Below are 13,101 nucleotides of genomic sequence, written 5' to 3' on the forward strand. Positions count from 1 at the left end.
ACAGGACAGCATAGAGCCTGGGGGATTACAGGACAACAGGACAGCATAGAGCCTGGGGGATTACAGGACGACAGGACAGCATAGAGCCTGGGGGATTACAGGACGACAGGACAGCATAGAGCCTGGGGGATTACAGGACGACAGGACAGCATAGAGCCTGGGGGATTACAGGACGACAGCAAAGATCCTGGGGGATTACAGGACGACAGCATAGAGCCTGGGGGATTACAGGACGACAGGACAGCATAGAGCCTGGGGGATTACAGGACGACAGGACAGCATAGAGCCTGGGGGATTACAGGACGACAGGACAGCATAGAGCCTGGGGGATTACAGGACGACAGGACATCATAGAGCCTGGGGGATTACAGGACGACAGGACAGCATAGAGCCTGGGGGATTACAGGACGACAGGACAGCATAGAGCCTGGGGGAATACAGGACGACAGCATAGATCCTGGAGGATTACAGGACGACAGCATAGAGCCTGGAGGATTACAGGACGACAGCATAGAGCCTGGAGGATTACAGGACGACAGCATAGAGCCTGGAGGATTACAGAATGACAGCATAGAGCCTGGAGGATTACAGGACGACAGCATAGAGCCTGGAGGATTACAGGACGACAGCATAGAGCCTGGAGTAATACAGGAAGACAGGACAGCATAGAGCCTGAAGGATTACAGGACGACAGGATAGAGCCTGGGGGATTACAGGACGACAGCATAGAGCCTGGGGGATTACAGGACGACAGGATGGAGTCTGGGGGATTACAGGATGACAACATAGAGCCTGGGGGATTACAGGACGACAGGATAGAGCCTGGGGGATTACAGGACGACAGGATAGAGCCTGGGGGATTACAGGACGACAGCATAGAGCCTGGGGGATTACAGGACGACAGGATGGAGCCTGGGGGATTACAGGACGACAGGATAGAGCCTGGGGGATTACAGGACGACAGGACAGCATAGAGCCTGGGGGATTAGAGGACGACAGGACAGCATAGAGCCTGGGGGAATACAGGACGACAACATAGATCCTGGAGGATTACAGGACGACAGCATAGATCCTGGAGGATTACAGGACGACAGCATAGATCCTGGAGGATTACAGGACGACAGCATAGAGCCTGGAGGATTACAGGACGACAGCATAGAGCCTGGAGGATTACAGGACGACAGGATAGAGCCTGGAGGATTACAGGACGACAGCATAGAGCCTGGAGGATTATAGGACGACAGCATAGAGCCTGGAGGATTACAGGACGACAGCATAGAGCCTGGAGGATTACAGGACGACAGCATAGAGCCTGGAGGATTACAGGACGACAGCATAGAGCCTGGAGGATTCCAGGACGACAGCATAGAGCCTGGAGGATTACAGGACGACAGCATAGAGCCTGGAGGATTACAGGACGACAGCATAGAGCCTGGAGGATTACAGGACGACAGCATAGAGCCTGGAGGATTACAGGACGACAGCATAGAGCCTGGAGGATTACAGGACGACAGCACAGAGCCTGGAGGATTACAGGACGACAGCATAGAGCCTGGAGGATTACAGGACGACAGCATAGAGCCTGGAGGATTACAGGACGACAGGACAGCATAGAGCCTGAAGGATTACAGGACGACAGGATAGAGTCTGGGGGATTACAGGACGACAGGATAGAGCCTGGGGGATTACAGGACGACAGGATAGAGCCTGGGGGATTACAGGACGACAGGATAGAGCCTGGGGGATTACAGGACGACAGGATAGAGCCTGGGGGATTACAGGACGACAGCATAGAGCCTGGGGGATTACAGGACGACAGCATAGAGCCTGGGGGATTACAGGACGACAGCATAGAGCCTGGGGGATTACAGGACGACAGCATAGAGCCTGGGGGATTACAGGACGACAGCATAGAGCCTGGGGGATTACAGGACGACAGGATAGAGCCTGGGGGATTACAGGACGACAGGATAGAGCCTGGGGGGGTTACAGGACGACAGCATAGAGCCTGGGGGATTACAGGACGACAGCATAGAGCCTGGGGGATTACAGGATGACAGCATAGAGCCTGTGGGATTACAGGACGACAGCATAGAGCCTGGGGGATTACAGGACGACAGGATAGAGCCTGGAGGATTACAGGACGACAGCATAGAGCCTGGAGGATTACAGGACGACAGCATAGAGCCTGGGGGATTACAGGACGACAGGATAGAGCCTGGGGGATTACAGGACGACAGGATAGAGCCTGGGGGATTACAGGACGACAGGATAGAGCCTGGGGGATTACAGGACGACAGGATTGAGCCTGGGGGATTACAGGACGACAGGATAGAGCCTGGGGGATTACAGGACGACAGCATAGAGCCTGGGGGATTACAGGACGACAGCATAGAGCCTGGGGGATTACAGGACGACAGCATAGAGCCTGGGGGATTACAGGACGACAGCATAGAGCCTGGGGGATTACAGGACGACAGCATAGAGCCTGGGGGATTACAGGACGACAGCATAGAGCCTGGGGGATTACAGGACGACAGCATAGAGCCTGGGGGATTACAGGACGACAGCATAGAGCCTGGGGGATTACAGGACGACAGCATAGAGCCTGGGGGATTACAGGACGACAGCATAGAGCCTGGGGGATTACAGGACGACAGCATAGAGCCTGGGGGATTACAGGACGACAGCATAGAGCCTGGGGGATTACAGGACGACAGGATAGAGCCTGGGGGATTACAGGACCCAGGTGTTTTATTCTGAATAATTAGTCTACCAAGGATTCATGGAAGAAAAAGTGAAAAAAATTGCCCAAATCAATCAACCCAGGTAACAGTTATTCCCATTTTCTAAAACCCACATTTCATCTGTTGTTTTTTTGTCGATGCAAAAACGAAGATTCATATATTGAACTAATGTAAAAAATTAAATAGCTTGACATGGCGCTGCACAGGCGCAACAAGTTATGATTCAGCTGTACGGTTTTCTGCCGTGAGATCCAGACATATTAAATAGACGTTGACCAGGAACACGACATCGGCGGTAACTACCATTAAACAGTTGTCAATTGATTGTGAATGATAATACGTGGCCGGTAACATACTAGTTCGACTTTTGAAAACAACCTACCTACGTTTGCATAGACACCTGAAGATGCAGCTGAAGGTGCGCGAGGGAGAAGGAAAAATGGACACATCTCGTAAATATCTATAGGCTACGCGTTGGAGATTAAAATGTTTTAAGTTCGAGATAAACAAATAAATTCCTACTTACAGTCGTTCTGTCTCAGCGATATTTACAAACTGTTGCTTGAAACGCCAAAAGATTATTTCGGAGTGAACTCCCAAACTCCAAAAAGTGAATTCCGTTATTGTGTTGGTCATCAGAGTCGCATGTGTTGTTTCTTCCAATCCAAGTTGAGGATGTGTGATCTTTTCATTTTACAGTCCATAGAGACGACTGTGTTTTTGTGATTGCATAGTTATGGTGGCTCTCTACTTCCCTGGCGTCCTCCTCTGCAGCGTCTCAGAGTCCTGTTCGCCACTCGACGGGACTGGACCGCTGTATGACGTCACACTTTTTTCTTGAGCGCATAATTGAAAACACTCTTTTTTGTAGCGCGAGGGGGGGAGACACGCGATTGTATTATTTACCAATTAGCTTCCTATATGTTCTAATTTAGGTCGTTTTATTTTTCTTTGTGATATTATAGGCTAAGATTAAATACATAGAAAGATTGTTTTTAATAACGTTGTATTGGCACGCAAACGTTAGGTCTACAGTGACGCTAATGAGCATCACATGACGCAGCATCATAGCTAGTCAAATTGAAAATTAATTTAAGACAGAACTGCTACTCATGCATGCCTAATTAGTTTAAAATGCATATTTTATTTTTAATTAAGCAGGTGACAGCATGATTTCCTGATAAAGTTTGCTTTGAACAACATGGCTAGATTTATGTTATGCAACAGTAGGTGACATGTTTTCAGGGATGAGGGGGGCATCAGAAACGTGTAAGTATTTTTGAACACGAGATATGTTTACATAAGCACATTTCCTAGATAAAGCTCTTTAGTTGTGTTGTGTTTGTGTTTACATAAACACACATTACCTAGATCAAATCAAATAAAATCAAATGTATTTATATAGCCCTTCGTACATCAGCTGATATCTCAAAGTGCTGTACAGAAACCCAGCCTAAAACCCCAAACAGCAAGCAATGCAGGTGTAGAAGCACGGTGGCTAGGGAAAAACTCCCTAGAAAGGCCAAAACCTAGGAAGAAACCTAGAGAGGAACCAGGCTATGTGGGGTGGCCAGTCCTCTTCTGGCTGTGCCGGGTGGAGATTATAACAGAACATGGCCAAGATGTTAAAATGTTCATAAATTACCAGCATGGTCGAATAATAATAAGGCAGAACAGTTGAAACTGGAGCAGCAGCACGGTCAGGTGGACTGGGGACAGCAAGGAGTCATCATGTCAGGTAGTCCTGAGGCATGGTCCTAGGGCTCAGGTCAGTTGAAACTGGAGCAGCAGCACGGCCAGGTGGACTGGGGACAGCAAGGAGTCATCATGTCAGGTAGTCCTGGGGCATGGTCCTAGGTCTCAGGTCCTCCGAGAGAGAGAAAGAAAGAGAGAAGGAGAGAATTAGAGAACGCACACTTAGATTCACACAGGACACCGAATAGGACAGGAGAAGTACTCCAGATATAACAAACTGACCCTAGCCCCCCGACACATAAACTACAGCAGCATAAATACTGGAGGCTGAGACAGGAGGGATCAGGAGACACTGTGGCCCCATCCGAGGACACCCCCGGACAGGGCCAAACAGGAAGGGTATAACCCCACCCACTTTGCCAAAGCACAGCCCCCACACCACTAGAGGGATATCTTCAACCACCAACTTACCATCCTGAGACAAGGCTGAGTATAGCACACAAAGACCTCCGCCACGGCACAACCCAAGGGGGGGGGCAACCCAGACAGGATGACCACATCAGTGAATCAACCCACTCAGGTGACGAACCCCCTCCAGGGACGGCAAGAGAGAGCCCCAGTAAGCCAGTGACTCAGCCCCTGTAATAGGGTTAGAGGCAGAGAATCCCAGTGGAAAGAAGGGAACCGGCCAGGCAGAGACAGCAAGGGCGGTTCGTTGCTCCAGAGCCTTTCCGTTCACCTTCCCACTCCTGGGCCAGACTACACTCAATCATATGACCCACTGAAGAGATGAGTCTTCAGTAAAGACTTAAAGGTTGAGACCGAGTTTGCGTCTCTGACATGGGCAGGCAGACCGTTCCATAAAAATGGAGCTCTATAGGAGAAAGCCCTGCCTCCAGCTGTTTGCTTAGAAATTCCAGGGACAATTAGGAGGCCTGCGTCTTGTGACCGTAGCATACGTGTAGGTATGTACGGCAGGACCAAATCAGAGAGATAGGTAGGAGCAAGCCCATGTAATGCTTTGTAGGTTAGCAGTAAAACCTTGAAATCAGCCCTTGCTTTGACAGGAAGCCAGTGTAGAGAGGCTAGCACTGGAGTAATATGATCAAATTTTTTGGTTCTAGTCAGGATTCTAGCAGCCGTATTTAGCACTAACTGAAGTTTATTTAGTGCTTTATCCGGGTAGCCGGAAAGTAGAGCATTTGCAGTAGTCTAACCTAGAAGTGACAAAAGCATGGATACATTTTTCTGCATCATTTTTGGACAGAAAGTTTCTGATTTTTGCAATGTTACGTAGATGGAAAAAAGCTGTCGTTGAAATGGTCTTGATATGTTCTTCAAAAGAGAGATCAGGGTCCAGAGTAACGCCGAGGTCCTTCACAGTTTTATTTGAGACGACTGTACAACCATTAAGATTAATTGTCAGATTCAACAGAAGATCTCTTTGTTTCTTGCGACCTAGAACAAGCATCTCTGTTTTGTCCGAGTTTAAAAGTAGCCATCCACTTCCTTATGTCTGAAACACATTCTTCTAGCAAGGGCAATTTTGGGGCTTCACCATGTTTCATTGAAATGTACAGCTGTGTGTCATCCGCATAGCAGTGAAAGTTAACATTATGTTTTCGAATAACATCTCCAAGAGGTAAATATATAGTGAAAACAATAGTGGTCCTAAAACGGAACCTTGAGGAACACCGAAATTTACAGTTGATTTGTCAGAGGACAAACCATTCACAGAGACAAACTGATATCTTTCCGACAGATAAGATCTAAACCAGGCCAGAACTTGTCCGTGTAGACCAATTTGGGTTTCCAATCTCTCCAAAAGAATGTGGTGATCGATGGTATCAAAAGCAGCACTAAGGTCTAGGAGCACGAGGACAGATGCAGAGCCTCGGTCCGATGCCATTAAAATGTCATTTACCACCTTCACAAGTGCCGTCTCAGTGCTATGATGGGGTCTAAAACCAGACTGAAGCATTTCGTATACATTGTTTGTCTTCAGGAAGGCAGTGAGTTGCTGCGCAACAGCCTTTTCTAAAAAAAATTGAGAGGAATGGAAGATTCGATATAGGCCGATAGTTTTTTATATTTTCTGGGTCAAGGTTTGGCTTTTTCAAGAGAGGTTTTATTACTGCCACTTTTAGTGAGTTTGGTACACATCCGGTGGATAGAGAGACGTTTATTATGTTCAACATAGGAGGGCCAAGCACAGGAAGCAGCTCTTTCAGTAGTTTAGTTGGAATATGGTCCAGTATGCAGCTTGAAGGTTTAGAGGCCATGATTATTTTCATAATTGTGTCAAGAGATATAGTACTAAAACACTTGAGCGTCTCTCTTCATCCTAGGTCCTGGCAGAGTTGTGCAGACTCAGGACAACTGAGCTTTGAAGGAATACGCAGATTTAAAGAGGAGTCCGTAATTTGCTTTCTAATAATCATAATCTTTTCCTCAAAGAAGTTCATGAATTTATCACTGCTAAAGTGAAAGTCATCCTCTCTTGGGGAATGCTGCTTTTTAGTTAGCTTTGCAACAGTATCAAAAAGGAATTTCGGATTGTTCTTATTTTCCTCAATTAAGTTAGAAAAATAGGATGATCGAGCAGCAGTAAGGGCTCTTCGGTACTGCACAGTACTGTCTTTCCAAGCTAGTCGGAAGACTTCCAGTTTGGTGTGGCGCCATTTCCGTTCCAATTTTCTGGAAGCTTGCTTCAGAGCTCGGGTATTTTCTGTGTACCAGGGAGCTAGTTTCTTATGAGAAATGTTTTTAATTTTTAGGGGTGCAACTGCATCTAGGGTATTGCGCAAGGTTAAATTGAGTTCCTCAGTAAGGTGGTTAACTGATTTTTGTCCTCTGGCATCCTTGGGTAGACAGAGGGAATCTGGAAGGACATCAAGGAATCTTTGTGTTGTCTGTGAATTTATAGCACGACTTTTGATGTTCCTTGGTTGGGGTCTGAGCAGATTATTTGTTGCAATTGCAAACGTAATAAAATGGTGGTCCGATAGTCCAGGATTATGAGGAAAAACATTAAGATCCACAACATTTATTCCATGGGAAAAAACTAGGTCCAGCGTATGACTGTGACAGTGAGTGGGTCCAGAGACATGTTGGACAAAACCCACTGAGTCGATGATGGCTCCAAAAGCCTTTTGGAGTGGGTCTGTGGACTTTTCCATGTGAATATTAAAGTCACCAAAGATTAGAATATTATCTGCTATGACTACAAGGTCCGATAGGAATTCAGGGAACTCAGTGAGGAACGCTGTATATGGCCCAGGAGGCCTGTAAACAGTAGCTATAAAAAGTGATTGAGTAGGCTGCATAGATTTCATGACTAGAAGCTCAAAAGACGAAAACGTCAATTTGTTTTTGTGTAAATTGAAATTTGCTATCGTAAATGTTAGCAACACCTCCGCCTTTGCGGGATGCACGGGGGATATGGTCACTAGTGTAGCCAGGAGGTGAGGCCTCATTTAACACAGTAAATTCATCAGGCTTAAGCCATGTTTCAGTCAGGCCAATCACATCAAGATTATGATCAGTGATTAGTTAATTGACTATAATTGCCTTTGAAGTAAGGGATCTAACATTAAGTAGCCCTATTTTGAGATGTGAGATATCACAATCTCTTTCAATAATGACAGGAATGGAGGTCTTTATTCGTGAGATTGCTAAGGTGAACACCGCCATGTTTAGTTTTGCCCAACCTAGGTCGAGGCAGAGACACGGTCTCAATGGGGATAGCTGAGCTGACTACACTGACTGTGCTAGTGGCAGACTCCACTATGCTGGCAGGCTGGCTAACAGCCTGCTGCCTGGCCTGCACCCTATTTCATTGTGAAGCTAGAGGAGTTAGAGCCCTGTCTATGTTGGTAGATAAAATGAGAGCACCCCTCCAGCTAGGATGGAGTCCGTCCCTCCTCAGCAGGTCAGGCTTGGTCCTGTTTGTGGGTGAGTCCCAGAAAGAGGGCCAATTATCTACAAATTCTATCTTTTGGGAGGGGCAGAAAACAGTTTTCAACCAGCGATTGAGTTGTGAGACTGCTGTAGAGCTCATCACTCCCCCTAACTGGGAGGGGGCCAGAGACAATTACTCGATGCCGACACATCTTTCTAGCTGATTTACACGCAGAAGCTATGTTGCGCTTGGTGATCTCTGACTGTTTCATCCTAACATCGTTGGTGCCTACGTGGATAACAATATCTCTATACTCTCTACACTCGCCAGTTTTAGCTTTAGCCAGCACCATCTTCAGATTAGCCTTAACGTCGGTAGCCCTGCCCCCGGTAAACAGTGTATGATCGCTGGATGATTCGTTTTAAGTCGAGTAAGAGAAAGTAAGTAAGAGAAAGTTGTTCGGCTGCAGGGACTGTGCCAGGGGATTTATACTACTATCTGTACTTACTGGTGGCACAGACGCTGTTTCATCCTTTCCTACACTGAAATTACCCTTGCCTAACGATTGCGTCTGAAGCTGGGCTCGCAGCACAGCTATCCTCGCCGTAAGGCGAGTACAGCGACTGCAATTAGAAGGCATCATGTTATTGTTACTACTTAGCTTCGGCTGTTGGAGGTCCTGACGAATCGTGTCCAGATAAAGCGTCCGGAGTGAAAAAGTTGAGGAAAAAAATATATATATATATAAACAGTAATTAAAAAGTAAAAACCGTAAATTTGTCAGGTAGCAAAACAGGTTGGCAACAAAACGCACAGCAACTCAAAAACAAGTCTGCAAGTTGTGACAAATCTCTTTAGTTGTGTTCTGTTTACAAAAACACATTACCTAGCTAAAGCTCTTTAGTTGTGTTCTGTTTACAAAAACACATTACCTAGCTAAAGCTCTTTAGTTGTGTTCTGTTTACAAAAACACATTACCTAGCTAAATCTCTTTAGTTGTGTTCTGTTTACAAAAACACATTACCTAGCTAAATCTCTTTAGTTGTGTTCTGTTTACAAAAACACATTACCTAGCTAAATCTCTTTAGTTGTGTTCTGTTTACAAAAACACATTACCTAGCTAAATCTCTTTAGTTGTGTTCTGTTTACAAAAACACATTACCTAGCTAAATCTCTTTAGTTGTGTTCTGTTTACAAAAACACATTACCTAGATAAATCTCTTTAGTTGTGTTCTGTTTGTGTTTACATAAACACACTTATTCCACTTATTCTGTTCCATTACCACGAGTCCATCCTTCCCTATTAAGATACCACCAGCCTCCTGTCTTTAGTACAGTCAGTTTACCTCCACTCATGACTGTATGGGTCAGTAGAGGGGGTGGGGGGTCAGTACAGGGGCTAGGGTGGTCAGTAGAGGGGGTGGGGGGGTCAGTAAGAGGGGGTGGGGGGTCAGTACAGGGGCTAGGGTGGTCAGTGGAGGGGCTAGGGTGGTCAGTGGAGGGGCTAGGGTGGTCAGTGTAGGGGCTAGGGTGGTCGGTAGAGGGGGTGGGTGGTCAGTGAAGGGGGTGGGGGTCAGTAGAGGGGGTGGGGGGTCAGTAGAGGGAGTGGGGGGGTCAGTGAAGGGGGTGGGGGTCAGTAGGTCAGTAGAGGGGGTGGGGGGTCAGTAGAGGGGGTGGGGGTTCAGTAGAGGGGGTGGTTGGTCAGTAGAGGGGGTGGTTGGTCAGTGAAGGGGGTGGGGGGTCAGTAGAGGGTGTGGGGGGTCAGTAGAGGGGGTGGGGGGTCACTTCCTTGGGGAACTAAGGGTAAGTCCCATATGACACCCTATTCTCTGGGGAACTCGGGATCCACTATTTTTTTTCTTCCTTTTCCTTTGGTTTTTCCACGTTTCCTGCTAACTGAGATTATCCCCTGTGGCCGTCAGTCAGGAATCATCAACAAGTTGAATGTCGCTGTTGTTTCCTTCAGTTTGCTCTGAGTTGCTTGTGGCTTTAGAGAGGTTTATGTAATTACTGTTTTTCAGTCTGTCAGTCTAAATTGCACAGCCCAGATGCTGAGAAGTCAGTGACTGAATGTGTTTCACTTCTTCCCCGCCGGTCTGGTCTAATCACTCTCCAGCCAGGAGACGTAGTGATGTCAGGACAGAGTGTGACATAGTGAAATGGCAACACAATGGAGATGAGTTTACAACCTCCCTGTTCCATTAGACAGCCACTATGACTCAACTCAGAGTAGAGTTTACAACCGCCCTGTTCCATTAGACAGCCACTATGACTCATCTCAGAGTAGAGTTGACAACCTCCCTGTTCCATTAGACAGCCACTATGACTCAACTCAGAGTAGAGTTGACAACCTCCCTGTTCCATTAGACAGCCACTATGACTCAACTCAGAGTAGAGTTTACAACCTCCCTGTTCCATTAGACAGCCACTATGACTCATCTCAGAGTAGAGTTTACAACCTCCCTGTTCCATTAGACAGCCACTATGACTCAACTCAGAGTAGAGTTTACAACCTCCCTGTTCCATTAGACAGCCACTATGACTCATCTCAGAGTAGAGTTTACAACCTCCCTGTTCCATTAGACAGCCACTATGACTCATCTCAGAGTAGAGTTTACAACCGCCCTGTTCCATTAGACAGCCACTATGACTCATCTCAGAGTAGAGTTGACAACCTCCCTGTTCCATTAGACAGCCACTATGACTCATCTCAGAGTAGAGTTTACAACCGCCCTGTTCCATTAGACAGCCACTATGACTCAACTCAGAGTAGAGTTGACAACCTCCCTGTTCCATTAGACAGCCACTATGACTCATCTCAGAGTAGAGTTGACAACCTCCCTGTTCCATTAGACAGCCACTATGACTCATCTCAGAGTAAAGGCACCCTCATAGATATCATCCTAACTAACTTGCCCTTCCAAATACACCTCTGCTGTCTTCAACCAGGATCTCAGCGATCACTGCCTCATTGCCTGCATCCGTAATGGGTCTGCGGTCAAACGACCACCCCTCATCACTGTCAAACGCTCCCTAAAACACTTCAGCAAGCAGGCCTTTCTAATCGACCTGGCCCGGGTATCCTGGAAGGATATTGACCTCATCCTGTCAGTAGAGGATGCCTGGTTATTCTTTAAAAGTGCCTTCCTCACCAAAAAATTAAGAACCAGGAACAGATATAGCCCTTGGTTCATTCCAGACCTGCCTGCCCTTGACCAGCACAATAACATCCTATTAGCATCGAATAGCCCCCATGATATGCAACTTTTCAGGGAAGTTAGGAACCAATATACACAGGCAGTTAGGAAAGTTAAGGCAAAATTTGCATCCTGTAACACAAACTCAAAAAAGTTATTGGACATTGTAAAGTCAATGGAGAATAAGAGCACCTCCGCCCAGCTGCCCACTGCACTGAAGATAGGGAACATTGTCACCACTGATACATTTTTCTACAGCTGGTCATGCTTTCCACCTGGCTACCCCTACTCCGGCCAACAGCCCTGCACCCCGCACAGCAACTGGCCCAAGCCCCCCCCCCCCCCCCCCCCCCCCCTGCTTCTCCTTCACCCAAATCCAGACAGCTGATGTTTTGAAGAGCTGCAAAATCTGGACAACTACAATTCAGCTGGGCTAGACAATCTGGACGCTCTCTTTCTAAAATTATCTGCCGAAATTGTTGCAACCCCTATTATTAGCCTGTTCATCCTCTCTTTCGTATCGTCTGAGATTCTTAAAGATTGGAAAGCTGCCGCGATCATCCCCCTCTTCAAAGGAGGAGACACTCTACTCAACAAATTGGATGCAGTCTATCACAGTGCCATCTGTTTTGTCACCAAAGCCCCATATACTACCCACCACTGCGACCTCTATGCTGTCGTTGGCTGGCCCTCGCTTCATACTCGTCGCCAAACCCACTGGCTCCAGGTGATCTACAAGACCCTGCTAGGTAAAGCCCCGCCCTATCTCAGCCTACTGGTCACCATAGCAGCACCCACCTGCAGCACGCGCTTCAGCAGGTATATTTCACTGGTCACCCCCAAAGCCAATTCCTCCTTCGGCCGCCTTTCCTTACAGTTCTCTGCTGCCAATGACTGGAACGAACTGCAAAAATCACTGAAGCTGGAGACTCGTATTTCCCTCACTAGCTTTAAGCACCAGCTGTCAGAGCAGCTCACAGATCACTGCACCTGTACACAGCCCATCTGTAAATAGTCCATCCAACTACCTCATCCCCATACTGTATTTATTTATCTTGCTCCTTTGCACCCCAGTATCTCTACTTGCACATTCATCTTCTGCACATCTATCACTCCAGTGTTTAATTGGTATATTGTGATTAAATTGCCACCATGGCCTATTTATTGCCTTACTCCCTTATCTTACCTCATTAACAGACACTGTATATAAACTTTTTCTACTGTATTATTGACTGTATGTTAGTTTATTCCATGTGTAACTCCGCTGTTTGTGTCACACTGCTTTGCTTTATCTTGGCCATAAGAACTTGTTCTCAACTAGCCTACCTGGTTAAATAAAGGTGAAGTAAATATAAAAGTAACTTAGCAGTAGCAGTAGTGTGATAGGCTAGCCTTGTTAGCAGTAACCTAGCAGTAGCAGTAGTGTGATAGGCTAGCCTTGTTAGCAGTAACCTAGCAGTAGCAGTAGTGTGATAGGCTATCCTTGTTAGCAGTAACCTAGCAGTATCAGTAGTGTGATAGGCTAGCCTTGTTAGCAGTAACATAGCAGTAGTGGTACTGT

At 46.8% G+C, this 13,101-nt stretch overlaps 1 protein-coding gene across 2 annotated transcripts in view; it reads right to left on the bottom strand.

Annotated features, from left to right (window-relative positions):
* lpar1 (lysophosphatidic acid receptor 1) overlaps nucleotides 1-3,570 on the bottom strand; it is a 61,614-nt gene extending 58,044 nt beyond the window's left edge. The window contains exon 1 of one of the 2 annotated variants that reach the window (XM_021601520.2): nucleotides 3,274-3,570. The gene's annotated coding sequence lies outside the window, so the exon portion shown is untranslated. Of the gene's footprint in view, nucleotides 1-3,129; nucleotides 3,209-3,273 lie in introns of those variants that run through there. The other variant, XM_036976619.1, reaches the window with a different exon arrangement.
* Nucleotides 3,571-13,101: the final 9,531 nt, after the last annotated feature.

This window comes from Oncorhynchus mykiss, chromosome 5, assembly GCF_013265735.2.
Source record: "Oncorhynchus mykiss isolate Arlee chromosome 5, USDA_OmykA_1.1, whole genome shotgun sequence".
NCBI classification, from domain to species: Eukaryota; Metazoa; Chordata; class Actinopteri; order Salmoniformes; family Salmonidae; genus Oncorhynchus; species Oncorhynchus mykiss.